A 20,350-nucleotide genomic window follows, 5' to 3' on the forward strand; every position below is an offset into this window, starting at 1 on the left:
TGCATCCAAGTCTCACAGCATTGCTACACGAATGCCTCGCAAAGCGACAAGCCAATTTCTGCAAATGGTGCGCGTCTGCTGAGGCAGGCACCACTCACTACCTCATTCCAAAATTGAGTCAGTGCTAATAGGAATAGCAGGTTTTCTTCCCCTCCTGCATGCTACCCTCCGCTAGCCACCAGAGGGGGCGTGTGTTTGTTACCATAATAAAACATTCACTGGGCCCTTACGAAGCCTCAAATCTCACATTGGTATATTTTCATCACACAGCAGAATATTGTAACTGGTGTAAGCAGTTTTTGAAATGACTGAAGTCGAAGCACGTTTTGAGCCTCTTTTTCTGCGAACTGTTACACCTCATTTGCAACTGAGCCCAATAAACCTTCCCACCCGTCCTTAAACATACATTACTCTTTCTAGCAGGGTTCCTAAACTATATTTTATTAGTGAAACAAAGAAGCAGCTCTAACCCTTTTCTGAACAGCTCAGCTGCTCTTTCAGTTTCAACTCATGCCTAGATAACTATATCACAGCAGAGTGCCTCCACCCTTCCGCCACACTTGGGGAATACTAGAAAGATAAGTCTTTTCTTAATTATTAAATGTAAATAGCTCATTAAATATAATCCAATTACTTTAATTGTAAGAAAAGAAAGTAATTACAATATGTACGGGTATTCTTGCCTGAAATGATTTAATATCTTAATCTTTCCAGCATTATTATTTTAAGTTAACCTTTGACATTAGAAAATTTGAGGGAGCTGATGTCTTAAATGTTATTTTATGAATATCTGTGGGGATTTCAGTCATAAGCGATTTTAGAGGAAAGAGATAATGATTTCTACATAGAATCAAAATAAGATGTAGATCCCTTGCAATTACAAAAGTAACAGGATATGGCGTTTGAGGCAATAAAACATGTTTTACTGCCTCAGAGAAGTCAAAGAACTGTAAAGGGAGCCATTCAAAAACCCAGCATTTTGCTACTCTGCAGTAGGGCCCCCATCCTGCAAACAGGCACGTGCTTATGTTTACTACTGCAAGTCGTCCCACTGAATCTTTCTCCAGGCTAACAGTACACACAGGGTAGGGGGCTCCAATTGGGTGAGTTTACAACTTGAACCAGGCCAGTAAATAACAGGGATATTTTTAAGGTCACGCTTGACAAAGCCCTGGCTGGGATGATTTAGTCGGGGATCGGTCCTGCTTTGAGCACGGGGTTGGACTAGATGACCTCCTGAGGTCCCTTCCAACCCTGATATTCTATGAGGGGTTCCATCACCTCCCTTGGGAGACTATTCTCCAAGTGAAAATCTCCCCCCAGAAGGGAGTTCTAGCTTAGGTTTTGTACCAGCACCCAGCCCACTCTGTCCTTTGTTTATTCTCATTCCTACTCCTACCCATTGCACCATGCCAGGCCATTCTTCCCCAACCTTGGTGTTCGCACTTTTCGGATGCTCAATCCTTAATACCTGGTCAAGCTTTGTTTTGTTCTTTCTTCATCTACAGGAGGGCTAAGTAGTTATCAACCTCACTGATTTATATATTAGAACAGTATCTTCAGAATGAGGGAGAAGTGGAGTTAGTCACCCCATACTCACCCCACCGTGACAGCTAGTTTAAAATAATGAAATGCACTGTACAAGAGCTCCTTAAGATCAAAAGCTTGTCTCTCTCACCAACGGAAGTTGGTCCAATAAAAGATATTACCTCCCCCACCTTGCCTCTCATATACACTGGGCACATTTAGATAAGATCACAATTATAAGGAGACTTTTCTATTCAGAAACCCAAAGAGATTTAGAAAGCAATAAATTAGTAATAGGTTTGGCAGAATTCAATTTTTATTTTTTTGTAATTTTGACAAATACCTATGTTTATTTTTAAGCATTTTTAAATGTATCCATTTACATTTTTACAGTTGCAGGAAACTGGGGGTTAGACAGTTATTTAACGACAGTGGACACTGGAATTTAAAAGTTTTACAACTGTAACAAATTGTTTACATCACATGTCAAGTAAATATCCTAAAATCAGCCTCTAATAAGTTGTCGAGCAGCATTTTTCTTACTTTGCCTATCTGTAAATTTTGATGATCGTCCATGGAAACATTTCTTCATGGGTTTGCGTGTGGTGTATGGTGAAACTGATATTTACTGACATTCACCAGTAAAAATCTAATCTTCCCAAGCCTAGTGACAGTGCAGCAACCATTATGTGCTCCGTAATCTCACTCTCAAGCCTGGACATCAGAACTGTTTTTTGTGAAAAGCAGTGATAGGATGCTAGGCAGGATACCAGGGTAAAGGTTCCTTTACTCTTTTTGTAAAGAGCCTAATCTCTTTAGCAGCCAGAAGAGAATGCTAGAAGGAACCAGGATTTAACCCCTTCTCCACCGGACAACAACAGTGCCTTCAGACCTCGTATGATTCAGCAGCAGCCAGACTGAGGCCTACATAAAAAAGTTCACTCAAGTCAAAATCCAAGACAAAGCAGTTTGTAGTTTTCACATGATTTTGCAAGTCCGGTTGAGTAGTCTCTAACTCAACCTCACCAACTACAAACTGCCTTGGCTTCCCTTGAGTTAAGAGCACACCTTTTTCTGTAGTGAAGGCAAGGCCTGAGGTAGGAGAGAGAGCAGTCCCCTGGTTAAACTGCTCGCAGGGTATTCTCAATGAAGAGACCTTGATTCTGAAATTCACTGTCTCCCTTGGTCTTCCAGAGACCAGATTTAATGGACTTTAGAGCATGCTAGCAAGACCCCAATTGTTTTAACCAGGCTTTCTTGGTTTGGGAAGATAGGCAAGTGTTGATTAGGATTCAGTGGCAGATGACTGTGGAATCATCTGCAGGCAATGGGGCAATTTTTTTGTTTTGTTTTAACTGTAATTTAATTTTTGCATGTGCTGAAACTGTCAATTCAGACACTTAAGATACTTAAATAAAGCGCAGCCCTCTGCCCTGAGTTCTGCACCATTAAAAAATCAGTTCGGACTCTCAAGGCGTAAAGTGTTTGAAACCATGATTTCACAGAACTGATATTTTCACGAGGAAGAGAGAATAGATTGTATTAAGGTTGTTATTGATCCAAGTCTTTAGGTACAAGATGCTCACCACCTGTTCCAGCATCTAAAGCTGCTTTATGAAAACCTCTCGTGTAAAGCCAGACCCTAGAAGCGACTTCCTTGACACAAGTCTGAATTCTCAATAGAGACCAAAATACAACTTTGTACAAATTGGTTGATTATGTGTTTTATAATTTAGCCTCTAAAGGGGAAGTGGTCAGTTATTTTATGATGTCCAAGACAGAAGATAAAGCTGTATTTATAGTTACAGTGTCTTCCTCCAGCAGAGGCTCAGACCAGACGCTGCTGGTATTGAAAGGACAGGATTTGGGGGGCGGGGGTGTATTTCTCTCTTCTATTTGCAGCTGTAAGACCAAAGGCATAAGAATGTGGATTTTCACTTACTGTGCACAAAAGCAGGGTGTATGCAAAAGGGACTCTCACTTCTGCTCTGGCAGTGCCAGCAACTCACAACACTATTTGCTAGTCTTGGGGCAGTCATGAAACTTTCACCCATTCATTCAACCCGGGTTGCCATTTCCCCTCCCTACCAATTAAGTCCTATTTTTTGCACTCCATGCATGAATTGCAGCTATACCATTCCATCAGACATTTGTGTCTGATGGCCTCCTCTGAATGCCACTTAAAGCCTCCCAACGAAGAGCCGGTTGAAAGCAAAGCATCACTCATTCCACCAAGCAAAAGAAAAGAACTTAGCTACACAGAGACTTGAAGCAAGACTCTAAAAAAGAAGAAAAAAGGAAGGCACTGAAAGAGGAAACATGAGAAATGAAACATACTCTGTCCCATTCTGGTAATATAATAGGCCAACAAATGCTTAGCAAAGCTACACAGCATATGAACAATTAATGCAAACCTGCTGTGAAAAAAAGTGACATCAACTCACTGGCTGTCACAAACCAAACCATTATCCCTATTAGAAATTCTAAACAGACCAGTCATGGAGGAGCCAGGACCAGAATACTATTGTGTTTTTCCACTACACAGTATCTTAGTAGGATAGGAAGGGGGCAGGGCATGTTCTCCCTCCAGCACATGTCTTCTGTCTAGCTTCTGCCAGAGCATGCTCACCTAAGTCACCTTCACCAATGAAGCCTTTTCGAGTCATCACAAAAAGGCACAGCTCATCGTTCCCATACCAATCTCTCTCATCTTTCTTTACAAAAGGAAGGTAAGAACCAATAATCCAGCTCTACAGAAGGGGAAACTGGGGCACAGAACAGTTAAGTGACTTGTCTAAATCATATGGAATGTTAGTGGCTGAGCTGCACACAGAATGTTGTTCCGGGCCTATGCCCTAACCATCTGTCCTGAAATAAGGACATTTCCACCACAAGCCCCTTTTCTCCTGTACAAATTAAGGTCTTCATTTCATGAAGGAATTGTTCAAACAGATACACTGCAATCCAGCAGGGAAATAACAGGTTTTCCCACACTAAATCAGCCCTTTTTAAGAAGAAAAGTACCTATCTTTACCTATATCACCTATATCAAACAGCACAAAATACAAGGAAAAGAGCAACTATAGGTAAATGTTTTCCAATGTAAACCAGATAAACTAGAGCTCATTTATATTCTTACAGCAACTTTAAGAATTGATTCATTTTAGCAAGAAACACCCTTATACATGTTCCATCCCATTCTCTATTGTGTGCTATCTCAAAGAGCGATGGTGGATAACCTTCAAAATAACAGGTCACACATGATCTCAGAACAACAGTCTTGTAGGTGGCCTCAGGGCAGATCTCACACACAGAAGGGGCAGAACAATGGAGGCCTTCAATAATGAAACAATCATTTATAAGCACCTTATATCTGTTTATCTCCAAGAGCTTTACAATGCTATGTAAGTCACTACTAATCCTGAACACAGGTTCAAGGATTTTGGGTTAAAAATAAGACTGCACAGAACAGCAGGAAGGACTGCACAGAATTCCTGAGAGGAATGGCATCGGTGACACCCCACTTTATTTGCAGAAGCAGCAATACAGGTGGAGATGGAGGGTGTAGCACAGAACCACCCAGGCCACCCGAGTCGAGAATTAACTAATCACTTGGATCTGTGATGCCATTGAATATGCTCAGGCACAGCCAATCAGAAAGCAGGGATAACAGACCAACTAGCACAAGAAAAATTGTCAAGAAGAGCAAAAAATTCTGAGAGTCAATGTCTGTTGTCTGCTCTCTCTGTCCTCCAGGACTCACTGCACCCAACCCTAAAGCATCCTCTTCCTGTATGGGCATGCACCAGGCCTCCTCTGAAAATGGGTGAGATGCTATCGATCAGGAAGGGAAGGTCCAGGTCACCTGGAGATGTCAAAGCCAAGTTAGAACTACCTTCCAGACTAGGGGGAGTCTATGTGCGGGAAGTGTGGCCTAGTGCAGAGAATACTGGACTGGGCTCAGGAGACCTGAAGTCTATTCCTGGATTTTGCACTGACATGCTGGGTGAACCTGGGAAAGTCACTCCACAGCCCTGTGCTTCAGTTTCTCCATTTGTAAAAAAGACGATGATGATAATGATCTCCTTTGTAAAGCACTTTGAGATCTACTGATGAGAAGCACTATATACAAAGACCTAGGTGTTGTTATTAGGTTCATCTTGCATATCTGCAAACACCAGTTTCTGCTACCTGCCCTAAAATTAGCAAAGACTCCAGAGTCTCTTTTAGAACCCCACCACGCCCCCCAGCAAATTCCTCAGTTAGGACATGCACGGGGAAAGTCTGTTCTCCCATGCCTCAACCAATGGTACTATTATACCAGAAAGCTTCACTACAATTTCAAGAATTAGAGGGGGGACCTTGGGACTGTTTTTTAGCTTTATTACTACAAATGTGAGTTTTGCATTTGAGTGTGATAAACACTATGTGCAGCCTATGGACTGTGCGCCTGAACAAAACACAACCCAAGCTCATATTTCAGCTTTTCTGGGAGGAGGAAAAAGGGAAGTGTGCGCTCTTTCACTCTCCACTCCTCTTCTTCCACCCCCACCCCCGGCAGTGAAAAAACCAGAAAGCTCCCAAAGAAATAAAAATCTTATCTAAGTCTGGGTGAGGCCACCACCCTGTAAACATCTAGACAAAGCCCTTATGAGCCTCCCCTATATGCTATGATATGTAGGAGACTCGATATAGCCACTCCCCCCAAAAAAGATAAAATACAGTATGCAATTTCTTTTCTTTATCACGCAGAGTTGCAGTGAGAGGAAGTGAACTTCACCAGGGTAGTTCTGTTCTGAGCACTCATTTGATTATGAACGATCAACAGTTCCTACACAGAACTTTTACTATTCAGTTTTCACCTATCTAGGCACTTATAATGTGCATGTGTGGTGTCTAAGGCACTGATCCTGCATATATTTATTATTAGGCATGGTATTGCTCGCAGTACCAAGCACTATTAAAACAAGGGTATTGCTCAAAGTACAGTAGTAAGCACGATGCCCTAAGCACCTACTATACTGGAGAACAGTTGCATTTTGTCCATATAACTAAAGACTTAAGGCAATGAAGGGGCCAAAGACTTATAGATGTTATGTGCAAAGGACAACAATATCAGGCCTTTGGTGTGTCATGCTATTCTCCCGCCACCATTCTCCCCCCCCCCCGCCACCCCAAGTCAGACTTGCTACTTGAGGGACAAGCTACAGATTTTACTTCTAGTTTTTCTACTGTGTTTTGCACACCTAGAGCATTCTTACAGGCACTACACAAGACAAAAAATAAATGCTGATTCTTTGGCCAAAGCATATCTTTGTCCAGTTTTAGTCCTCAAGAAAATACCTTCACTTTTAGCAAAATAAACTTTGCAGAAGTCTAATATCTCTTTCTAGTGTCTCTGTATGTAAGTGTAAAAACTTTAACCTGAACCATGCAAACAAGAGACAGGAAAACATGTCTAAGATCTTTCTAGTCCATTCACTTTCTGGTTTGTGCAGGACTGTTCCTTACTGAGTGTTCCACTGTATTTTGCCCAGTCCTCAGTATCTGTGTTATGTCTAATTAAAAACACAACAGAAACCTTAGTTTGAAAGAATAAGATACTAAACTGAGTCCAAAAGGCCTATCTGAAAAGGGTACTAGAATGATTAAAGTCAAGCCTTTTATGTTGTAAATCTGCCTACTATACAAGAGGCTGTCAATCAAAACCTTACCTAACTTTTGTGGCAGGACTAACCCCAATTGATTTCCCCTGTTTTTCTCCCTGGGATTTGGGTGAGGGGTCAGCAGAGCTGGACTAACCAACACAACTAGATTTAAACAGTGCAAACTTCAGAAGACTTAACCTACTCACCCACACCACACCACACCACACATTTACCTAAGCTTTGAATGAATGAATGAATTCCATCTAAACCAAGCCCTGAAGAATCAGTCACATATAAAATATGCCAGAAACATGGTTTGGTATTTATACATAAGGTTTTTTAAAATATTTGTCAACAAATGAATCAGTGATCACAAGAAGTGTTCTGAACTATAAGCTTAAAAATTCATCTATTTTTGTTCATCTATTTGGTATGCAATACAATTCCTAGTAAAGTTGGTATAAAATTCTGCTTAACAGAACGTTATTAGTTACTCATTCCTACAATCTCCAATAGTGACAGCTCTGTATTTCTCAACAGTTCCATGTCTCTTTCCTTACTAAGGGCATGTCTACAGTACAAACTTAAATTGACTTAAGTTTGTAGTGTAAAGCCAACACACAGCCTCCATAGTAATTAAGTTGGTTGTGCACGTCCACACCACACTCCTTGTGATGGTGGAGTGCGTCCTCACTAGCAGAGCTTGCATCAATGTAGACAGCAGTGCACTGTGGGTAGCTATCCCATAATACAACTCACCAGTCACTAGCTTGTTTTATTTTTAAATGTAGCATTCCAGATAAAGTAGCGCATTTTGTATCAGTTCTATTGCCTATAGCAGAGGTGGGAAAACTACGGCCCAGGGGCCACATCTGACCCTTCAGACATTTTAATCTGGCCCTTGAGCTCCCGGCAGGGTTCAGAGCTTGCCCCACTCAGTGCATGCTGTGACTCTGCACAGCTCCCGGAAGCAGCGGCATGTCCCCCCTCCGGCTCGTACATGTAGGGGCAGCCAGGGGGCTCCACACCCTGCCCCCCGCCCCAAGCGCTGCAGCTCCCATTGGCCAGGAACCACGGCCAATGGGAGGTGCAGGGGCGGCGCCTGCGGACAGGGCAGTGTGCAGAGCTGCCTGGCCGTGCCCCCACATAGGAGCTGGGGGGGCAGGGACGGGACGACATGCTGCTGCTTCTGGGAGCTGCTTGAGGTAAGTGCCATCCGAAGCCTGCACCCCATACCCCCACCCATGCCCCAGCCCAAAGCCCCCTCCCGCACTCTGAACTCTTTATTTCTGGCTCCACCCCAGTGCCTGCACCGTCAGCTGGAGCCCTCAACCCCCTCCCACCCCCCAACCCCCAATTTTGTGAGCATTCATGACCCTCCATACAATTTCCAAACCAAGATGTGGCCCTCGGGGCAAAAGGTTTGCCCACCTCTGGCCTATAGCCTGCCTTACTCCAGCTGTCTTCAATTTTTATTCTCTCATCTCTTTCCATTATTATGGGTTGTATTGTACACAATTCTGTAAATCAGGGGTTGAAAAGTTCACCAGAAATCTACTAGGCAAAACCAGAATGAAAGGCTAGTGGAGGTCCACCAGCCTGGTAAATGGACAACACAGCTTTCCCAAACAGCAGCTGAGTTGTCGGTTTCACTGCTACTCACAGGGTTCTAAAGAAAAATAGTGAAACCAACCACGGTCTTGTTAATTTTACTCTGCAACTGCTTGGAAAGAGTCTGGCTATCAGCAGAAGTACTAGAACCATCTGTTTGCAAACTCAGGAAGTGGACAATAAAAACATTAACCTTCCAAGGATGAACTGAATGTCATCTTCTGGGAACTCTCATCCATTCAGTGTGACACTCTGTCCCCATCGAGCGTTGGCTGGGCTACATATTGAGGCTGATGATCCTGCTTCAGCTTTGGCTTAGAGGGTCTTTTAGCCCAAGTAGTAGGGGCTCATGTTTTAAGATCCAGAGGTCAATCACTGCTGCTGACAACCCACCTAGGGGAGTGGCATTACAAGTGATGATTTGCATGGAGGATTTGAACTGGGTGGACTTCTTGTGAAGCTTGGGAGGAGCTTCCCCAAACCAGGGTTTTCTAAGTTAAAAATATAAAAGCATCAATTCTGCAGCTGTGTCTGGCCTACCTTCACCAGCCAGATACAGCTTTGAACTTACTCATGAGTCAGTGAATGGATTTTCAAAGTCATGCTATTATTGTCTATTTTTAAAATTTGTAAATATTATGTAAGTCTGTAAAAGATTTTAGCAATACATTTTTACAAGAGGCCTGATATAAAGTTTAACCAAAATATAAGACAAAAACCCACACAAGAGTCAAAATAAAAGAAATGGATACAGAAATTCTACTGAACAGTAAATCACAACAATGGACATTTTCATTCCAGTGGCTTCTAATAGCAACCAGCTCTGCAGCCATGTAGAACTGGTGCAAGAAAGTCATGGCTATTTTCCTTCCTCATTTGACAATCAGTTTGCGTAGGGGTGCACTCTGTTCCCCATAAAGCAACACAGCTTTTCTCAGTTCTACTGCAATGGGCCACCCTCATTTTCTGCTGGTCTCCCATATTTTTCCCCACTTTCAACTTTTCCTTCTCACAGGACTGCCCACTCTTCTGGGTGCTTTACAAATGAAAGGATCACCAGGGGCTTTAAAAACTATAGCCCCATCTACACTAGGAATGTTTTTAAGAGCTTCCCATCATTGACAGTACCAGTTCTGCTCCACTCATGTTTGCAGTGTTGGATGCCTTAAAGAAAACAGGCTGCCAACATTTTTAACACCACATTGATCAGACCTGCTCTTAAGAGTTATACAACATGATGTTAAGAATGCCGATTGCCCCATCTGCGCTAGGACTTCCAGTGTTGCTAACACAGAGGGGAACTGAATCAGCGTTGGCACCCATGAAAACTTTTAGAAAAATTTCCCTATTGTAGACAGAGCCTTTAGGCCAAACTGTGACTAGTATGAGGAATTGTTGTAACTGACGCGCTCCAAAAGGTAAATGACTGTTCATATCCTGAAGCAGCAGCTTTAGTGCAGAACTACATACTAATTCAGAACAACCTGAAGAATATCCCCAGGAACTAAACTGTGTGGATGTTACAGCTAAGTCAGTTGATCCAACTACCCCACCATATTCAGCAGCATCCTCCTAAGTCTCTTCTTGTAGAGGCCCTGAGGAATCAGAATTGAAAAAGGTATTTTCCACCATGCATTGCAGCAAACCCACGGTCACACCCCAATCTGTTTCAAGCAGTACATGTATATCACACAGTACACCACTAATTGGGAGTATATTTGTACACATTCACACACCCACACATATATGTGAGATAGGGAAAGAGAGGAGAAGAATCAATTCTTCCACCACCAAAATGCAGCCACCTCTGGGGTGCGAAGGCAGCAGTCAGGCAGATAACCGTTTCATACCAATGCTCCACAATTCCACTCACAAAAAACTTGCACTAACAAAAGCAGCCAGCTGCACAAACAGGCAAACTTTTCACACAAGCAAGCGGGCACATTCACAGGTTTTGCGCGCACCTTTAAGGGGGCTCTTTGAAAACCCAGCAGCCAAGCATAGCACAAGCCTGCAAAGAAAAAAAAGTAATAATCTTCCACCCAAGCCATAAAAACAAAACCCCAAATCCGCTCCCAGGCCTTCTATCTACTTTAAGGTGCCCTATAAAACCCAGCACCCCATTATCTAAGCACATCCCATGCAAGTCAGATCTACACAGCAGGGACCTTAATGGGCTTCAGGGGGTCTTCCGCTCTCTGCCCGCCTCCGGTTACAGGGGAAGACAGCAAAGCCCCTTAAAAGCTTGGTAGCTGGGCACCCCCCATACACCCCCCCCCAGCACAGGGGCGCCCCCCACAGGGCCAGGGCAGGTACCCATGAATTTGGCAGCCGCTATGGGGGAGACTCTGTGGAAGTGTCACCCCAAGGCGGGGTGGGGGGTGGCAGCCAGGCTCCCCCGCTCCCCGCGGGCAGGCCGAGCCCGCACCCCAGGCCAGGCCGGGGGAAAGGCCCTGGGGAGGCTCCGGCGGGGCAGCGGCACCCGGGGCTCACTATGTGGCAGGAAGCAGGACCCGCCCCACCCGCGCGGCTCCGTATCTGGCAGGGGCCTGGCTGCTGCCCTCGGGCAAAAGGGCCAGCGCGGGAGATGGTCGCCGCTGCCGACGCGCCCGCTCACTCACCCCGCTAGGCGGCCTCGCTTTCTCCGCCGGCTCCCTCCACTCACCACCACCGGGGCGGGCAGCCCCTACCGCCCGTCCGCCATTCCACAACTCCCCCTCCCTGCCCGGACTGAAACTCGCCCCGCCTCCCCGGCCGCCGGTCCGCGGCCCAATTGGCTCCCCACCTCGGCCCTTCGGCAGCTGATTGGCTTCCCGGCCGCGCCCGTCAAACTTGCTACGCAACTTGCGTACGCTCCCAGCGCAGCACGAGGACCCCACCCAAGCAAGCCCCACAAAGAGAGTCAACAAGGTGGAACGTGCCATATGAGCGCTGGGGGGGGACGACACACACCATTGGATTAAACTGAACAAGATTTCCTGGAGGTCAATCAAATGTTTTGAATTAATACGATACTTTAAAGATATTTCACGGTGATTAAGAGCAGTCGGAAAAGATTGTGCTTCCTGATTATTTTCCGAAACGCTTGCCCCGCCCCTTCCTGGACTCCTCCTCCTATGACTGCACTTGGTCTTTGCCCTTCTTCTCTATGGTGTGATGCCCTCCGAGGAAGGTTCCACTTGTGGAAGCGGGGGTGTGTGTGCACATCAGCATGACTGGCCCATCTGAGAAACAGAAAAGGGGGGAGGGAAGGAGGAGATTCCAGTAGGGGGCAGGAACTTGCAGAGGGGTGGGAGAGGGCAGAGGAGGGAGGGGTGGCAAGGGTGGGCAGTAGTGTAGCAGTGGGTAAACTGAGGCCACGTCTCACTGGGGGAATAGGGAGCTTAGGTTAGGTTAGTTTACCCACTTCATTTTTTCACACTACACCACCGATGGAGGGGCGGGACAGGGACAGAGACAGACAGAGGATAGCAAAGGCTGGGAATGGCTGCAGTCCTGCGGGGGAGCCTCCTTTTTGCCCACAGCCTGGTGAGGGCCCTGCAGCTGGAGAAAGCGATGGCCTGGGCTGAGATAGGGCCCAGTCGGAGATGGGGAGGGCAAGGGAGACTGTCGCGATCTGGAGATCCTGGGCAGAAGTAGCAATGGGGAAGGGGCTGGCAGAGATGATGGATCAGGAGGTGGCCCTACAATAGATGGTGAGGAAGCAGGAAGCGTTGAGGGGGTGGGGGGGCAGGCCCACCAAAGAATGGAGGAGGACCTGTGGGAGCTAAAGAGGGTTTTTAGGAGAAGACAGACGTGGTGGTAATAGGGGTGGCTATACAAGAGAGGGAAAGGAGCTCACCTCTGGCACAAATGGAGATGGCCCTCCAGGGAGTGTGGGGGAAGCAGGGAAGGAGTTGCAAGAATTAGAGGGGACCCTGGTGGAAGGGGGAATGCAGGGAATGCCATAAAGGAGGAGGCCTGGTGAAGATGGGGCAGGCCATGGCAAACAGAGAGGAGCCCGCAGGATTTTGTAGTCATGGGGAAGGCTGGGAAGGAGGTGACAGCTTTAGTTTGGTGGCCATCTGCCTCCTCCATTGCCCTTCCCCTCCACCCCACACCCCCAGGGAGCTTGCTCCAACTGTACTGTGGAAGAGCAGGGATATGTTGTTAGAGAGTTTAGGTTGTGTTGCTACTAAACAGAAAAAATGTCAGGAAGTAGAAATATTTTGTAGAGGGAAGGAAGCCCTTTTTTAAACGACATCTTGTATTCAGGTGGCATGCTACATCCACAGCAACCAGGTGTTTGGGGAGCTGTCTCAATGCTTCATTAGTGGCATTTCTTTTTGGGGTGCAAGGCAAGACTTTTTGTTAAACCCTTTTTGGAGATCCTAGCTCGACAGACCCAAATCCTGTGATATTTGGACTGTGCAAAGAAACTAGATATATTTGATCTAGTCCAGCTTTTGGCCCTGGTCCTGCAGGCTGATCCATGTGGATGAAGCCACTTTGACTTCAAGCCAATTTGCTTGCAGGCACAGAGGTCTGTCTGTGTGCATCTGATAGCAGGATTGGGAGCTTAGTCTCGGCTTCTAGCAGTTTCTGTTTCATTGGTGTCGGGAGATTTTCTCTCCCCAGTAAGGTCCAGGAATTCATTTGTAATATTCCGCTAGTAGCAGAGGCAGCATAGTCCAGTTTGGCATCCCCTGGAAAGAACTAAATGAATCACCTGATTATAAAATGTGAGTTGGGAAAAGACAATTTATACAGTAAAATGACAGGTTTCAGAGTAACAGCCATGTTAGTCTGTATTCGCAAAAAGAAAAGGAGGACTTGTGGCACCTTAGAGACTAACCAATTTATTTGAGCATAAGCTTTCGTGAGCTACAGCTCGCTTCATGGGATGCATACTGTGGGAAGTGTAGAAGATCTTTTTATACACACAAAGCATGAAAAAATACCTCCCCCCACCCTACTCTCCTGCTGGTAATAGCTTTTCTAAAGTGACCACTCTCCTTACAATGTGTATGATAATCAAGGTGGGCCATTTCCAGCACAAATCCAGGGTTTAACAAGAATGTTGGGGGGGGGGGGGGGGGGGGGGGTAGGAAAAAACAAGGGGAAATAGGCTTGAACAGAGACTGGGAGTGGCTAAATCATTATGCAAGGTAACCTAAGTTAATTGTATCCAATTTGCAAATGAATTCCAATTCAACAGTCTCTCGCTGGAGTCTGGATTTGAAGTTTTTTTGTTGTAATATCACAACTTTCATGTCTGTAATCGCGTGACCAGAGAGATTGAAGTGTTCTCCGACTGGTTTATAATGTTATAATTCTTGACATCTGATTTGTGTCCATTTATTCTTTTACGTAGAGACTGTCCAGTTTGACCAATGTACATGGCAGAGGGGCATTGCTGGCACATGATGGCATATATCACATTGGTGGATGTGCAGGTGAACGAGCTTCTGATAGTGTGGCTGATGTGATTAGGCCTTGTGATGGTGTCCCCTGAATAGATATGTGGGCACAGTTGGCAACGGGCTTTGTTGCAAGGATAGGTTCCTGGGTTAGTGGTTCTGTTGTGTGGTATGTGGTTGCTGGTGAGTATTTGCTTCAGGTTGGGGGGCTGTCTGTAGGCAAGGACTGGCTTGTCTCCCAAGATTTGTGAGTGTGTTGGGTCATCCTTCAGGATAGGTTGTAGATCCTTAATAATGCGTTGGAGGGGTTTTAGTTGGGGGCTGAAGGTGACGGCTAGTGGCATTCTGTTATTTTCTTTGTTAGGCCTGTCCTGTAGTAGGTGACTTCTGGGAACTCTTCTGGCTCTATCAATCTGTTTCTTCACTTCCGCAGGTGGGTATTGTAGTTGTAAGAATGCTTGATAGAGATCTTGTAGGTGTTTGTCTCTGTCTGAGGGCTTGGAGCAAATGCAGTTGTATCGCAGAGCTTGGCTGTAGACAATGGATCATGTGATGTGGTCAGGGTGAAAGCTGGAGGCACGTAGGTAGGAATAGTGGTCAGTAGGTTTCCGGTATAGGGTGGTGTTTATGTGACCATCGTTTATTAGCACTGTAGTGTCCAGGAAGTGGATCTCTTGTGTGGACTGGACCAGGCTGAGGTTGATGGTGGGATGGAAATTGTTGAAATCATGGTGGAATTCCTCAAGGGCTTCTTTTCCATGGGTCCAGATGATGAAGATGTCATCAATATAGCGCAAGTAGAGTAGGGGCGTTAGAACAACGCTTCCTCAGCTCTCGTCCCCTAAGTCAGCCATAAAAATGTTGGCATACTGTGGGGCCATGCGGGTACCCCATAGCAGTGTCGCTGATTTGAAGGTATACATTGTCCCCAAATGTAAAATAGTTATGGGTAAGGACAAAGTCACAAAGTTCAGCCACCAGGTTAGCTGTGACATTATCGGGGATAGTGTTCTTGACGGCTTGTAGTCCATCTTTGTGTGGAATGTTGGTGTAAAGAGCTTCTACATCCATAGTGAATCATAGAATATCAGGGTTGGAAGGGACCTCAGGAGGTCATCTAGTCCAACCCCCTGCTCAAAGCAGGACCAATCCCCAATTAAATCATCCCAGCCAGGGCTTTGTCAAGCCTGACCTTAAAAACTTCTAAGGAAAGAGATTCTACCACCTCCCTAGGTAACGCATTCCAGTGTTTCACCACCCTCCTAGTGAAAAAGTTTTTCCTAATATCCAACCTAAACCTCCCCCACTGCAACTTGAGACCATTACTCCTTGTCCTGTCCTCTTCTACCACTGAGAATAGTCTAGAACCATCCTCTTTGGAACCACCTCTTAGGTAGTTGAAAGCAGCTATCAAATCCCCCCTCATTCTTCTCTTCTGCAGACTAAACAATCCCAGTTCCCTCAGCCTCTCCTCATAAGTCATGTGTTCCAGACCTCTAATCATTTTTGTTGCCCTCCGCTGGACTCTCTCCAATTTATCCACATCCTTCTTGTAGTGCGGGGCCCAAAACTAGACAGTACTCCAGATGAGGCCTCACCAATGTCAAATAGAGGGGAACGATCACATCCCTCGATCTGCTGGCTATGCCCCTACGTATACATCCCAAAATGCCATTGGCTTTCTTGGCAACAAGGGCACACTGTTGACTCATATCCAGCTTCTCGTCCACTGTCACCCCTAGGTCCTTTTCCGCAGAACTGCTGCCGAGCCATTCGGTCCCTAGACTGTAGCGGTGCATTGGGTTCTTCTGTCCTAAGTGCAGGACCCTGCACTTATCCTTATTGAACCTCATCAGATTTCTTTTGGCCCAATCCTCCAATTTGTCTAGGTCCCTCTGTATCCTATCCGTGCCCTCCAGCGTATCTACCACTCCTCCTAGTTTAGTATCATCCGCAAATTTGCAGAGAGTGCAATCCACACCATCCTCCAGATCATTTATGAAGATATTGAACAAAACCGGCCCCAGGACCGACCCTTGGGGCACTCCACTTGATACCGGCTGCCAACTAGACATGGAGCCATTGATCATTACCCGTTGAGCCCGACAATCTAGCCAACTTTCTACCCACCTTATAGTGCCTTCATCCAGCCCATACTTCTTTAACTTGCTGACAAGAATACTGTGGGAGACTGTGTCAAAAGCTTTGCTAAAGTCAAGAAACAATACATCCACTGCTTTCCCTTCATCCACAGAACCAGTAATATCATAGAAGGCGATTAGATTAGTCAGGCATGACCTTTCCTTGGTGAATCCATGCTGACTGGTCCTGATCACTTTCCTCTTGTGTAAGTGCTTCAGGATTGATTCCTTGAGGACCTGCTCCATGATTTTTCCGGGGACTGAGGTGAGGCTGACTGGCCTGTAGTTCCCAGGATCCTCCTTCTTCCCTTTTTTAAAGATGGGCACTACATTAGCCTTTTTCCAGTCATCCGGGACTTCCCCCGTTCGCCACGAGTTTTCAAAGATAATGGCCAATGGCTCTGCAATCACAGCCGCCAATTCCTTTAGCAGTCTCGGATGCAACGCGTCCGGCCCAATGGACTTGTGCATGTCCAGCTTTTCTAAATAGTCCCTAACCACCTCTTTCTCCACAGAGGGCTGGCCACCTACTCCCCATGCTGTGATGCCCAGCGCATCAGTCTGGGAGCTGACCTTGTTCGTGAAGACAGGCAAAAAAAGCATTGAGTACATTAGCTTTTTCCACATCCTCTGTCACTAGGTTGCCTCCCTCATTCAGTAAGGGGCCCACACTTTCCTTGGCTTTCTTCTTGCCAACATACCTGAAGAAACCCTTCTTGTTAGTGGCCAGGATGGTGTTACCAATATAAGAACTGAAGGGAAGTAGACAACATAAGCAAGCTGTAAGCCTTACAGAAGCAGATGTGTTCACGGGCCCCAACCCTGCAAAGACTTATGCATGGTCATCTTTTCACATGTGAGCAGTCCCAGTAGAGCCAATGGGCATAAGTCATTGAAGAATCGGGGTCTGAGTGGAGGAACCACTGGACTGGGACGCAGGAGGCCTGAGATTCTACTCCCATGCTGCCACTGGCCTGCTGGGAGGCCTTGAGCACGTCACTGCTTCTCCCTGTACCTCCGCCCCCCCCCCCACCTGTAAAATGGGTACAGTGATACTGATGGCATTGGCAAAGCACTTTGGGCTCTAGTGATGACGCAGTATATGAAGGAGGCAGTAACAGTGCGTGAAGATGTGCACTGCTACTTGAAACATGGATATCCCCTTCTCTGGCCAGAAATGGCATTCTCAAAGGAAAGAGAAGAAACAGGAACCAACAGCTTCCATCCACATCACAAACTGCAGGTGTGGATAGTTGAATCAGAATTTAAAATATACACAATAGATGCACCATAGTATGGCACTTAACTCTTCTACCCATTCACTTATTACAATTTTTTTCCTGGCATACAATTTTATTTTCTTCACTGACTCCTTATAGACTCAAGGTTCACACCTAAAATACACAGCTAGCTGGAAGAAGTAATGGACAGATGCACCCAATTAATACTGAATAAGACACGCATGTCCAGCCATTCAAAGTTAATAAAGTAATCAGATGTTAAAATAAACTACAGTTAACAAATCACTAAGTGCTATCCTCTAGCTTCCTGAGTGTTTTTTTCAGTTGTGTTGCTTTGGTGCTGATTTGTATCAGTTGCAAAATGTTGTTGATAGTACAACATGCTGACATCAATACAGTCCTTCCGGAGCGCAAGCACCATCCTTGGGCCAGATTTTCTGGTTCACAGGGATTATGCTTTGCAAACTGGGTGCATTTCCGGATTCTCTGTTGACCCTGGTGCAGGATACAGCACTCCCCAGGTTGCTCTAACTAGAGCTAGCTTGGCAAGAAACCATCCACTAGTTCAGAATAGCGGGAGTGCATCATGGTCCAGCCACTCCTCCCTCCCTGTTCCTACATGCTCTTCCTTGCCCCTGCAGGGAGGATAGCACGGGAGCTGACTGTGCTGGCGCTGCACCCACTTGGGACTCCCGCATACCAAGCAAGGGGGATGCAGCCAGTCTTCAGTCCCTTTGCACTGTATGAGCAGTACAAAGGGTATGTAGCAGGAGAGAGAATGTGCCCTGTTGTTCCCCCCCACATCTCTATATGGGCCCATGGCACATAGGACATGTATGATACTGTAAAGGAGCAGACTCACCCCTGCAGCACCTCCTGCTGGTCATTGGGGAATTAGCTCTTTCCAGCACAGAGCACCCTCTGCAAGCCGGTGATCCGCACAGCTCTGGCCCCCCTGTCCCTCACAGACCCCAGTTCCCCTTTCTCTGGGTTCTGCCCCCTGGCAGCACCCCCACACTCTGCCTCTGGGTCTCCCCTTCCTGGGGGACCCCAAACCCACTATCCCCACCTTGCCTCAGTCTGGGCTACTGCCAGTCATCACCAAGCCCCCACTCCCTGGGGCAGACTGTAGTGTAAAGGCCACTCATCATAGGCAAGGGGGTTCAAACCTGTTGCCTTCCTCTGCCTCCCAGTACCTCTGTGGGCCTTGGACCAGGCCTTACAGCCTGGGGAGTTGCCAGCCTGGAGTACGCTGCTCAGCCTGCTCCTTCCCCAGCACTGCACCACCCTCAGTACCCTGTCAGGCAGGCCCTGCTCTCACCCAGCCTGGAGAGAAACTCCTGGGGCCCCTGGCTCACAGCCTTTTTATACAGGCCAGCTGGGGGCCTGATTGGGGCATGGCCCAGCTGCGGCTGCTTCCCCAATCAGCCAGCCCCAGCCCTCTCCAGGGCTGCTTTTAACCCCTTCTATTTTAGGAGCGGGGTAGCCACCCCCCTACAGATACATTAATATTTCTATGCATTTCTCGCCGCTCCTGTCAATTCCTCCCCTCCTAGTGCGCAGCACCTTGGGAAGACAAGCCATCAGCAGCAAAGGCCAACAGTGGCTGAATGCTGCAGCAACCGGGGCAAGCCTTCTCATCACTCAAGATCTCACCTGTCGCCATCAGCACCTGCTACAGAACGCTGCACCGGCGTCGCCTGACACCCATCGCTAGCACGCCTGGGCCTGCACGTATCCCACTTCCCTATGCCTTTAAATATTCAACCCTGGCAACCTGGCTCCGCCCCGTCTTCCCTCTTTGACCTGTTCAAACAGCTACACTCTTCTCCTGGAGAAACCACCCTTGAAATCAGTAGGCACGCTCCACCCCTTGCCAACACCCCTCCGCCTCTCTCCTGTGGTAACAAGCTTGCACAGCTCTAAGGCATGGACCTGGGCCACATCTCCTATAGGAAGGCTTTGGAGGGTTATCACCTCCAGGTTTTCTATGCGGCCAGTCAGCCGTTCCCTTGAAGAGGATTTGCCTCCATTGATAGCTGTCACAGTCCCAAGGGAACCCTGTGATCAGTATCTGCCCTGCAACCTTTATTGCTCGGCTGTGTGAGAGACTCTCTGTTTATAACCCCTGAATAATATCTGCTGAACTGCAATATCCAAAACAAAAGTGACTGATACCCCCTGACACCTGTTTCTCTGGAAGAGATGTGGTCGCCTGCCGGTTGCCTTCCTGTATTTTCTGAATGTAAATGATTCTCCAGCTCAACTGCCATACAGACGGCCAAAGTGACCAGAAGAACAGTCCTACGCCGGCCGTAGCTGTGGCTAGGCATCTTTTCAGCTATTTTGCTTGTGCCGTCTTTTTTTACAATGGGAGAATCTAATGCTCCTATAAGAGGCGCAGAACGCCAGCCAATGCCCTGGGAAGGTGTATTACAGGCTTTTCCATAACATACTGTCCTATGGATGAGCCTCAGACTGACTCGTAGGGCCCTTTTTATCCCACGCCTTGACCCTTCCTGAGCACAGGCTATCATGCTACATTAAACCAGTGTGTTGTGTCTGCTAATGTCATTGTGAACCATTGAAGGGGACTAGGAGACGCTTGTCCAAATGGTGTCTTCTGTCCATTGAGATCCTTGGACTAACGGAGCTTGGATGAAACCAGGACACATCATCCCTTGTGACCTAACTCAGGTCTTGGAAAGAGAATGCTATGCATTAACTCACTGCACCATCAAACTGCCCTTTGTGAAGCACTGACTACATGATTGAACTGTACA

General features: G+C 46.7%; 1 protein-coding gene across 2 annotated transcripts in view; it reads right to left on the bottom strand.

The window, feature by feature from the left end:
- Positions 1–11,561, bottom strand: part of WASF2 (WASP family member 2) — a 40,072-nt gene extending 28,511 nt beyond the window's left edge. The window contains exons 1-2 of one of the 2 annotated variants that reach the window (XM_037881517.2): positions 11,408–11,529; positions 10,751–10,797 (exon numbers count right to left, since the gene is read on the bottom strand). The gene's annotated coding sequence lies outside the window, so the exon portion shown is untranslated. Of the gene's footprint in view, positions 1–10,750; positions 10,798–11,407 lie in introns of both variants that reach the window. The other variant, XM_037881516.2, reaches the window with a different exon arrangement.
- Positions 11,562–20,350: the final 8,789 nt, after the last annotated feature.

This window comes from Chelonia mydas, chromosome 19 (genome assembly GCF_015237465.2).
Source record: "Chelonia mydas isolate rCheMyd1 chromosome 19, rCheMyd1.pri.v2, whole genome shotgun sequence".
Classification (NCBI taxonomy): domain Eukaryota; kingdom Metazoa; phylum Chordata; order Testudines; family Cheloniidae; genus Chelonia; species Chelonia mydas.